Raw genomic sequence first — 12,126 nt, forward strand, 5'->3', positions numbered from 1 at the left:
TTCCTTCGCAGGAAAGCGGCAGCATTGTAGCTATCTTCATGGGCACGAAAATTTCAGAGAGATCTCATTGACGGCTCGCATCATTCTCGCGAAACCAAAGAGCCATCGATGGGAGGAGAGCAAGTCTGTACGCACTGTGGGTCAGTTTCAATCTAATGTTAAACGCTTTCCTTGCCTACTTGTTCCTTCGTGTGTGATTAAGCATAAACGATTGAGTTAACATAAAAGCAAGATGGGGCTATGGTAGAACGAAGACTTGCAATCAAAATTTCTTTTAAGAAAGCGTGCGCTTGTGCAGCCGTGGCCATGCTTTACGACAAGACATGCACTTTCGTGATCAGCCAAACTGTCTTCATACCAGCCTTCTCGCGGTGACACTGCGCCCCGTGAGGAAGTTCGGGCAGACAGTGACGTCAGATTTCCACGTGCGCATCACTGTAGCAAACATTGATGTGGGCGAAGTCCATCTATACAGTAATAATGAAATGCACGGCCGACAGTGAGATCGAACATCGACTTTCAGTACTGTAGCCCAGAGCCCCAACCATTAGCCCACGATCGCGCGCACGATTTTTCTCGTGCCAAAGTCACCGTTTCAAGCGTTCGGAGCGCGCGTAATGTGGCAGTTTCTGGAATTCTTGCCCCGTCACAGTTGGCGCTTTGAGACGGCACTTTAGGCAGCAATGCCTTCGGGATCGGACCATATTTCCGGTTAGACACGTCCAAATGGGGTCAAGTTCCCCTAAAACAATGTAACATTTACTAAAATAAAGAAACAAGGAATCGCGGGATAAGGTACCCAAGCAGGTAATGGCAAGCGGTCGTTTCTATACGGTGACCGAACGCGCTTAACCTGTAATGTAACTTACATCCATAGGTTTGAATAAAGTTGTAAACTATTTGCTTAACCCGGCGTGATTGCTCAGTAGCTATGGTGTTGGGCTTCTGAGCACGAAGTCGCGGGATCGAATCCCGGCCACGGCGGCCTCATATCTGTGGGGGCGAAATGCGAAAACACCCGTGGTGCTTAGATTTAGGTGCACGTTAAGGAACCCCAGGTGGCCGAAATCTCCGGAGTCCTCCACTACGGCGTGCCTCATAATCTGAAAGTGGTTTTGGCGCGTAAAAGCACATAATTAATTAGTTAAATTATTTGCTTGTCTGGGACGCCGTTCTGGAGTTCTAACGCGCGTCCCATCGTGTGGACGTTGCGAGTTCAATGTTGCCATGGCGACAACGGCAATGTTTCTAGGTATTATGCGGACAACTAGAGGTATTAAACGCAGGGAGCTTAAGTCTAGCGACACGAATTTGAGCAAGCGGCGACAACTATGCGGCGGCCAGCGGAACTCTAAGTGCACCACAAACCCAGCTACCTACAGCGCACGATGTGGGCCATGCTCCCACGTAGCACCAAGGGAAAACCTAGAGAAATGGCGGCGGATGAGGTTGCTACGCGAAGACTTGCTGCCTGACGTCATGCTTGCGTTTCTCGCTCTGTGGTAGGATGGATGCTTCCATTATAAATGTCGTGTATACCTGCGCTACAGCTGACCAAGAGTTCGTTGGAATTACATTGTTCAGCGTTCGGAATAACGCACTCGGAAGATATTTCGCATTATATGTGGTATCGAACGTTACTTGGAGTCTAAATTTAGTGAAATGTTCAGACTACCAGATTAAGCAATCGCTACTGAGTCAAGTTACCTACCTTTACGTGTACCTATGTGTAACATCATACCGTTATCATCAGTAAGAACACACCCGAAGTCGATAATTAGAATTAGGAGCCGTAAAAATTACTGTTTCTCAAGATAGTTATCGTCGTACGTTTTTAGATTATTGTAACTGCAGAGCTTGTTAGGGATCACCTTAAATGTTTAAAAAAATATATATAAATATTAAGTGCATTTGTAGAAACTAGGGAAGAGCATTTCAGTGGCCGGACATCGCATAGTGAGAATTGTAGGAAACGCGACCTATGAGAAGGGTTTGCATTTGTCTGGGCCGATCGGATTAGCACGAAGGCCACTTTAGCGAAAGAAAAAACAAAACAAAGCAAGAAGAACCGCAAGCGATGATACACCATCGTCAGTTTCGGTTGCAGCCCGTGCCAACGACGGCAAAGACGGAAATTCATCGGCGTATAATCTCGCTGTTCAGGAACGTAGAGCTACTTTTCAAGTACCGTGCTAGGCGCGTCTATTTGCCATTGGCGGGGGAACGCCATGGGCAGGCAACGGCTTCTCGTTCTCCGTAGCGTCGATTTGCGATGACGAAGCAAAATACCATTCGTAGCCGTCTGTTCTTCGCGAGGGAAGAGCATCCGGGCATCTGGCGGATCAAGAAACGCTGACAGTGACGATGCAGATCAGTGGCCGCGCCACTTGAAACCAAGCGCCCAGCCGGCCCCTGCGAGCTGAATATAGACATGTAGACTCGTCTGCCGGGACGTTATTGACGTTATCTCACGTAGCTGCGCAGTTTGACCTTTGGCTTGGCCACAGGAGTCCTTCACAGAAGCGTATCGTCGACGCTTGCATGGTTCGAATTGCATTTGGCGTGACTTATAGCGGGGAAAATAAGCAGTCCTTGTGGAAGTTTTACCAGTTTTACTGGAGCGGGCCGTCTAACGAGCTTTGTCTTTCACGTGCAGTAACTTGAATGTCATACGCCTTCTGGAACATTTTGAAGACGGGTTCGACGAGCTCGCCAAGCCAGGAAACATCGTGTACGCCACAGAACTTAAGTGCGGCGTCGTGGTGGTCCCAACCAGAACAACGGTGTCCACCTTCACAGGATGAGGGCAAAGCTAAGAGCTGCGAGTAGACGGACGGCAAGGTGCAGCAAAGGTAAGCGAGCCCACTGCGTGGTCTCCAGCCGCGCGTTTGCAGTTGTTCAATAGTACAACGGGCGCAAGCTTCCAGGCCCTGCGCGGCGCCTAAGAAGGCGCCTAACTTTAAATATAGCGCATATCCGTTATGCGGGATTGTACAAGAATTGGATGTAATTGCTACTTGCGTTTGTCTTCACGCTCGTCACCGGGATGTCACTGAAATGATCGTCGGACCAGCTGCTAATTTTTTTAGGGAGGCACAAGGTAATTAGCCTGCTGAGCAGGAGGTTGTGGGTACGATTCACGCCTGAGGCGCGCCCGAGTAAACACTCGTGCAACGCGCTTTGAGTACACATTTAACAGTCCAACGTGGCAAAAAAAATTTTTAAAAAATCTCGCGTCATCTCACTATACGGCCACTAACACAGCCTGCTAGTTTGAAGCGGGGGCGTTAAGCCCGGTTATCTAGCCGGCAAGAAAAACTGGTGTAAAATTTGTTAGGTTAAAGAAAACTCTTTCTTATAAATACTGAGGCACTCATTTCACGACAGGTGTGTATGTTAATGAACTAGTGGTACGCAGGAGTAGGAAAGGGAAAGCCTCCTGGACTATAATGACTGTGTATGCTGCTGCTGCTATGAGGCGCAGCTGCCCCTGTATTTTCGAACGGTTCCCACACGAAACGGCGTTCCTATATAGGATGTGAAAGGCATATAGTGTTAGCCAAGCTGCTTAGAGGAAAGAAGGAAGCCAAGAAATAAAAAAAATGAGCGACGTACGATAACAATACCTAACATGGCCGGTCGTCATACCTCCAATGATTGAACATCATCGGTCCTATTATCGTTAATGTTAATTTCCTTGTTCTTTTTCTTTTCCTTTTAATAGATTGACTAACGTTAGCTAGGACCACGGAGTAAGACATATAGGAGGTGAAACTCCCGTCAGCGCGAGCGAGCGCGGGCGACCAGATAAAGTCACAATTGTTGCATGCGCCGACGCTACCCTATGCAGTGGCGGCACCATGCGGCGCGTCGTAGAAGCAGCAGCGGAAAAAAAAAAAGCAGCGCCCGGCGCTCACTCCGGCGGCACCCGCTCAAAGAAGACGACAAGCAGACGACACGGGTGTTTGCTTCAGCGGGCACGCCGTAACGTTGTATTTGTACGCCCTTAAGCCAAACAACAACAGGTTTTGTCGGTGTCGGTTCGAGGGCCGCAATACTAACAGCGCTGCTACGCGCAGTGCGATTTCCTTCAGAATTTGCTAGACTAAGATGGGACGCAGGTGTTTTGTTGAAAATTGCAAAAGCGGTTACAAGTGTTGCAGGGAGAAGGTGAGCTTCTTCAAGGTACCGAATGATCCTGCGCGTCTGCAAGCATGGGCTGCGGCAGTTCCTGGGGGCGGCCGTCAGCTCACGTCGAGGCATTACGTCTGCGAGAAGCATTTCACGAGCAATATGATGAGACGTGATAAGTACTACGGTGAGCTTGGAGGCGAGGTAATTCTTGACCACCCGAAGAAACCTGGACTGCGTCCAGAGGCTGTTCCCTGCATCTTTCTTCCGTCTTCGGCAACATCGAGACCTTCGAAAAGGAAGCGGACTCCCCGGGAAGCGTCATGTCATGCCACCAAAGCACCAAAAATGAGTGTATGCGACAAGCCGGGAACATCAACGGCAGGGAACGTCAGCGATGTTGACACAGCGGGTGAGGCCCTGGGGCATGACGAACATCAGCTTTCTTTGCATTCACGCGACGACCTTCTTCCATGTACCAGTACCAGCAGCTCCGACATGTGCGCTTCAGAAAAGCAGGGCAAAGCTACCACCATTCCTGCGACTGACGTGCAGTCATGCGGTTCCTCGTCTGAACAATGCTTGCTTCACAAACTCATGAAAGAGAAGCCTCTCATGTTGCCGAGCCCAGCATGGAATCGCCATGAAATAAGTATGGAAGGCGTCGAAAGTATTTGTTTCACGGAACTCAGGAAAGCTTCAGCAACTTCACCACCTACTATGATCAAGAGTTTAGAGCTAACAATGTGTGGAGAGGGGCTGAAAGTAAGCCAATATGTTTTCGAGTGCGAAGTGAGCACTAAGGTGTTCAAAGTTCCTAGCCTCCACGACGTCCCAGACATCACTGAATTGCTTGCCACGTTTCATAAAAGCGTTGTCTGCGACGGGGGTCCTGCAAAGAGCAAGTTTCTTGGTATCCAATTAGAATGCGCCACAGTTGACAAACTCGGATTCTGGAGGCATAAAAATTGTTCCCTGCTTCTTGATGCGTCTGAAACGCAATGCGGATCATGCAAATCCTTAGACAACACGCTGCGTCTTCACAAAGCGCGGAAAGAAAAAGGAGCGAAAGGGATACGCATACGAGTCCCGGTGACTCCTTCGAAGAGACCAAAGTTGGAAGCATTGCGAAGGCAGCGTATTGCCTCCTACCGCTCTAAGTTAAGGCTTTTGAAAAGACAGAAGGAACTCATCGATGAACTACTCAAGTACAAAGAGCAAGTTCAAGACCTAAAAGACAACGAAGTGGAAGATCTGGCAAAGAAAGCGGGGCTCCCAGAAACGCACCGTATGTTGTTAACGGAGTGCATAGCTGCTGCGAAAGCTACATCAAAACAGGGAAGGCGTTACACGGACAACTGGCTGCTACTGTGCCTACTGCTGCACATTCGTTCGCCATCAACCTACAGGTTTCTTCGGGAAAGCGACATATTGCCTTTGCCCTGTGTTAGAACCGTGAGGAAATACATCGCTACCGTGGGGCTGAAATGTGGTTTCGACTTGGATTTCTTCGCAGCACTGAAACAGAAATTAGAAGTGAAATTTAACTTCCAAAGGCATGGCATGCTTCTCTTCGACGAGGTGCAGGTGAGGGAACGAAAATGTGTACAGTCGAAAACGCTGACCTAAATCGGCCTCGTTGACTACGGTGAGGGTAGAAGTGAAACGTCTGCGCTGGCCAACCACGGACTTGTGTTCATGTTTTGACCTTTCGGAGAAAATTATGCACAACCTATCGGGGTGTTTGCATCAAGGGGAGCGACAAAGGGAACTGTTTTGAGCCAGTTGGTGCTGCAAGCGATAGTGATGTTGGAAAACGCAGGCGCAATTGTTGACGGCATCGTATGTGATGGTGCCAGTACCAACAGGAAAATGTGGACTCAGCTTGGTGTCAGTGGAAAACTGGACACAGCCAAGCACTTCTTTGAGCACCCGATGTATGAAGACCGAAAGGTGTACGTATTTTCCGACGTACCGCACCTCTTTAAGTGCATTAGAAATAGACTATTCAAACAGCGTTTGCTCAAAGTAAAAGGAGAGTGGGTGAAGTGGTGGTTCTATGTAGCTGTCCACAAAGAAGATCTGAAGAATGCCGGTGGCTTGAAGGTATGCCCCAAGATAACAAGCCGCCACGTACAACCCTCAAATATGGACCTCATGCGTGTCAAACTTGCAACGCAAGTCTTCAGCCGATCCATGGCTTCAGCCATCAAGTATTACAGCGAGCGGAACGTGTTCAACGCACTGGAGGCGGCGGGTACTGTGGATTTTACAGAACGTGTCAATGACCTATTTGACGCAATGAACAGGCGACACCCCGGAGACGCCGTGCGAAAAGAAGGCAAAGACATTCTTGTGATGAAGGAGTCCCTAAAATGGCTCAACGACTGGGAACGCGATCTCAACTCTGATGTTATCACGAAAGAAATGTTCCTGACTCCATCAACAGCCGAAGGCCTCCGAGTTTCCATCTTATCCACGTTAGACCTCACAGAATATCTTCTAAACGCATGCGGCTTCAAATACGTTCTTACTGCAAAATTCAATCAAGACCCTCTAGAACGATTTTTCGGAAAAGTCCGACAGGCAGCCGGTGAAAACGACCACCCCGACATGCCAACGTTCCTTCAGCTGTACAGAATGCTCGCTGTGTACAGTCTGCTGAAACCGCCTAAGCTCGGCAACTGCGAAGCGCGAGAGGAAGCGCCTGTTATTGATTTTGCTGCCTTCAGAGCTGCATACAAAAGCAAGAAGTCCGACATGTCTAACATAGACATGCTCAATGCAAAGCTCGACGGGCTCATTGAAACTGAAGAATGGGACTGTGACGACATCGTGCGACATGACTACCGCAGTGCCGATGTTGTCGACGCCATCCTGTACTATGTAACAGGGTTTGTCAGCCGAAAAATGACGAAGTTGCTTCCCTGCGCAAAATGCAGGCAGTCTCTCTCAGTCACAACCACGAGTAGGCCAGAGGCAGCGCTGACGCACATCAAGACACGAGGTGGTCTCACTCACCCCAACTCACAATTATACGAAATGCTTCGCTGTGCTGAGAATTTCTTTTCGAAGAGCATGGACGACTGCGATGTGTTCTGGAGCACCATTGAGCACGTTCTTGACAATTTCGCACTGACCTTTCCATGCCACGAGCACAAGAATGAGGCCATTGCAAAGATACTGCAGTATTACGTCGCTATGCGCATGCGACAACACTGCCTCTGCGAAGCCAGGAACACTGTGAAAGTCTCGCAAGAGAAAAAAAAGCTATCGAGGCTGTGCGCTAACTGAGTGCTTGTGCTACTATTCACATTTGTGAGTGAACCTCCGTGTGTGTGCGGATGTGTCTGTCGTGTGACGTATGCGTGTGGTTAATAACGTTCATTAAAAGTAATGTGTACAAACTATATTTTGCGTGCCTTCTTTGTAATACATGTTGACAGTTACTTTTTGTTGTCCCTAAGGGACACTGATATTTGTATTTGTATATTATTACCTATGCGCCTTTTTCTTAACCCTTTGAGGGTCGATTTTTTTCGCTATATGCGACCGCCCAGGGTCGATTTTTTTTATTGCAGATTCCGATTCTTCTTAGGGATCTATTTGGAAAAAAAATTACCGTAATTTTTCTAGTGTGACTGTAAAGTGAGAAAAAAATATTTTGCGTAAGTATATATGCACTCTTCATTCATGAATAACAAAAATAAAAAAGGAAATATACTTATCAGAATTAAAAATTTCATGCATGTTTATGCACATAGTTCAAGGCTTTGAAAATCCCCAAGCGAGAATATTTCGCAAGCCTCAAATGTTCTTGCTCTTACACTAATACGTACGTCCATAGCATACTCGAACTGCGTAGGTGCGCGCACTCAAGAAAACTGTTTTGTTGTGTGCCCATCAAAAAAAGCAACACGTGTGGCAAACTTCCGCTAATCTTCCTCTTATCGCCAAGCAGCTAGAGCAACTAGTTTTCGCGAGTCTTAACAAAAAGAAAAGGAATGGAAACACATGCACGGCGGCATACTTCCTACGCGCAACCCTGTGAGCACTAGAGCGAGAAACAAGCGGTCGCCCTTTGAGCGAATAGGAACGAGATAGCCATCAGTTTCGCAAGTGCAAAAAGCCGAAAACCGCCCGCCACGGAGCAAGATAGCCCTGGCTACAACCAGAAGCTACGTATCATTTTATAGCTGTCATGGAGAACGCGTTTTATTTTTTACTGTGCTCAAATGGCTGAAGCGTAGCAGCAGCTGCTCTTCGGGCTACAAGCGGTAAAGAAGCGCGCGAGAGTTCCCTCAGTAGAAGCAGAGTAAAAAAAAAAAAAGTCAGGCGCGCGCGGCCGAACGGGAGCAACACTCGACCGGTTGCCCTGGCAACCGAAACAGCGGTAATTTCTTCCCATGCCGCCAGGTGCCGCCAGCATGAAAATATATCCGCGGGCTTGTGACCTTTTCTGGTCGCCGCAAACAGCGGAGTTTCCACTCCTATATTTCTTGCTCCGTGGCTAGGACACAATGTATAACTACACTGTTAAACAAAATTGCACCCTTTTGGTCGTATCTTGCCACACAACAATAATCGTCATCTGTCTCGTCCGCATTTCCTGTTTCCAACGCTGCGAGCCCGGTAAGTCCAAGTCACGAAAGGCATTGCGCGTTATCAGCATGACGGAGCATTCTCGACAGGAAAGTAGCGGCCGCAGCGTTTTCAAGAAAGGAAATGCAAAAAGCAAGGCAGATGACGATTATTTTTGTGTGGCAAGATACGACCAAAACGGTGTGCATTTTGTCTGAGTGTAGTCTGCTTGTATGTACGAATATCTCTACTCACACTACAGATGTGCCTCTGACCGACTCTGCGCCCTACCGAATTACGCAATAAAATAACAAGCTGTACCTAGATATACTCGCTGGAGCAAGTATACTCCATCATCCACATAATTTCTTTACTGAAACGAAGCTTTCTGTGCCCTCTTTCCCGACGAATAAACTGAAAAAAGAAAGAGTTATTTTAGCATATGCCAAAGTTGGTGAAGGCGGAAGCCTGCGCGCTCAAGAGACTTTAATTAAATTATTTGACATTCGCATTCGAACGCGTTGTGACTTCTTATTACTTGTTTTCTCCCACCAAAGATCGTGGGTTTTAGTGCCCTAATTAACTCTATATTAATTTACTGTGTCCTAACTTCGCCTTAACAGCAAAGGTGGCTTCTAGAGCCTGAATGAATTGTATCTTAACTTTGCCTTTCTTTTTTTTTGCACGACGAGCGGCATAGCCAGCTGTGCAAGAACACGATGGCTACGAACGCGTGAGCAGTGGCACAAGCGCGTGTCTGATGGTACGTCCACACTAGCGACAAAAACGCGCGCGACACAACGCGCGCGGCGAGCGGTGCTGTCGCGCGCGGCAAGATTCACGAAAAGCGGCAGCAACGCGCGGCAAACGCGCGAATGGGTGCGAGACCCATTTTTCGCGGCAGACGCGAAACGTCCACCAATCAGAAGCGAGCCGCTTTACGAGCCGCGCTGTTGTGGCGCCACCTGTCGCATAAGCAAAGAATCATAATCTATGGGCTCTGAGACTAAACAGCGACACGCGCGCCGTAAAATCTCAGAGGCCATTTCCAGTCAAGGGGGCTGTTTTTGTTAAGCCTTACCACACCGCCACTGAGGCGTCGACGAAGAATTCGCCTCGCAATGGAGGCGTTTTTGGAAACCGTTCGCGGATATGCGTACCTCTATGATAAATCGAGCGTCGGACAAGGAGCTGCGCGCCAACCGCTGGCACATTATGGACAGCAGTTTGGCATGACAGGTGAGTAATTGGTGAAGGTGGGGAAGCAGAGTGTGCGCCTGGCCCTCAGTGTCCCTGTACCGCACTCAAAACTTTCTCGTCCGCTGTCTGGCACGTCGGCGTCGCACAAGTAAAGAACAAACAAGTATTATAGTGTTCACAGTCACCAGTAGCTCCTCGTCCGTATCCGACATGCCTGAGCGTGGCCGGCAGTGGCGCAAAAAAACACAGACACTTCCGATGAAAGACGAAATGGGCAGAACGGAGAGCGCTTTGTCGCGAGAAGTATCGAATGGAACGAGACAACGCGGGACTCCACGGGCCGCTGCCGCGTGCCGCAAAACGCGACTGTGGACTTGCCCGCACGCGTCTGCCGCGCGGGCGCTTGCCGCGTGCGGCGTGTCGCGCGCGTTTTTGTCGCTAGTGTGGGCGTACCATGAGCGAGGCGAGCTCACGTGACTTTCTGGATCGCACGCCGCGTTTTCCACACCGTCGGTTGTGTGAGCCACTTGAGGCTACCGCCTTAATTCACCCCCTTGTTTACTTTGAAGCGTGTACATTTTTTTTTACAGGGTGCGGCGCGCATGCGCGTTCGTTTTCTCCCCAAGTGGGCCAATCCCGGAGGTGGATCGGTGGTCGTGTGGGTCACGTGGTCGCGGTCGCTGCGCGGAAGCCGCCCACGTGCGCTAATAATAATAATAATAATAATAATAATAATAATAATAATAATAATAATAATAATAATAATAATAATAATAATAATAATAATATTATTATTATTATTATTATTATTATTATTATTATTATTATTATTATTATTATTATTATTATTATTATTATTATTATTATTTTAGAAAAGAAGCGGTACTTTACCCGCCCTATATGACTTTGCGTGACCAAGTCCGAGGGCGCGGGATCTAATCGCGGTGGCCGCATTTCGATGGGGGCGGAATGCGAAAAAACTGGCTGTGGCTTAGCTAAGGTTAAGCCCAGGATGCGAAGCATACTAGCCTTTATTTCAACGCGACAGCGTTAAGGAGCTCGTGTCGCAGAAAAGCCAGTGTCGTCGGCGTCGGCTCAGGCGTGCGGCGCTTGCTCCGGCGCACATTTCGTTGTTGCGCCGAACGCTGCGTTGCTCGACGCTCACCCCGTCCGATGCGGGGCGCGTAGTCGCTGCGCCGTAGCAAAGCCATCTAGAAACAGTCTCTGTAGCACGCCGCAACCTTCGCTTCTCATTCCAACGAGCAGCTCTGTCTCCAGGAGGCATCTCACCTCGTGAGTGTCTAGCAGAGGCAAGCGCAGCTGCTTATATACCGCCGCGACGCCGCGACGCCGCGAGCGACGGCGCGAGTTGGAGCCCCGTTTCTCCTCTGTTGTGACGTCACGGTGTCACGTGGTCAGCCTTGAAGGCGACACCGCCGCGCCTGAGGAGCTGGGTTGAGCTCTAGTAATGTGCTTCGCATAATAATAATAATAATAATAATAATAATAATAATAATAATAATAATAATAATAATAATAATAATAATAATAATTTAAAAGAAGCGGTACTTTACCCGCCCTATAGTGGCTTAGTTATTTTGACATTGCCCGACTAAGTCCGAGGGCGCGGGATCGAATCGCGGCGGCCGCATTTCGATGGGAGCGGAATACAAAGAAGCCCGCGTGCCGTTCATTGGGTGGCCCGTTGAAGAAACCCCGGGTGCGTGAACACTAATCCAGAGCCCCCCACTGCGAGGCGTATATCGAAGTGGTTTCGGCACGTAAATCATCGGAATTAATTTCTTGAAGAAATACTTGCCGTGTGAGGGATAATACCTATAGAAAGACACGTAGAACTTTGGCAGTATCTGCTCAGACTTTGTTAATTATATATATATATATATAAACGGGCAGTGGAGAGTGAGGTTATGCGAGAAGGCGGTGACCTACTACCCTATCGTGCCGCAATTGCCTGAAATCAAAGGTTATCTCACACAACGTCACAGAAAATGAAAATTTTGTGATAACGTGTAAAGAAATGCTCTGGTTTTACGGGCCAGAACTGCGATCTGATTATGAGGCGCGCCGTATAGTGGGTGATTCGGCACCACTTTTGATTACCTGGGGCGTTCTGCGTGCGCCCATTGCCCGGGCACTCTCCCTTTGCATTTTGGCTCCGTCGAAATGCGGTCGTCGGGGCCGGGATTCGATCTC

This window comes from Dermacentor albipictus, chromosome 9, assembly GCF_038994185.2.
Source record: "Dermacentor albipictus isolate Rhodes 1998 colony chromosome 9, USDA_Dalb.pri_finalv2, whole genome shotgun sequence".
Classification (NCBI taxonomy): domain Eukaryota; kingdom Metazoa; phylum Arthropoda; class Arachnida; order Ixodida; family Ixodidae; genus Dermacentor; species Dermacentor albipictus.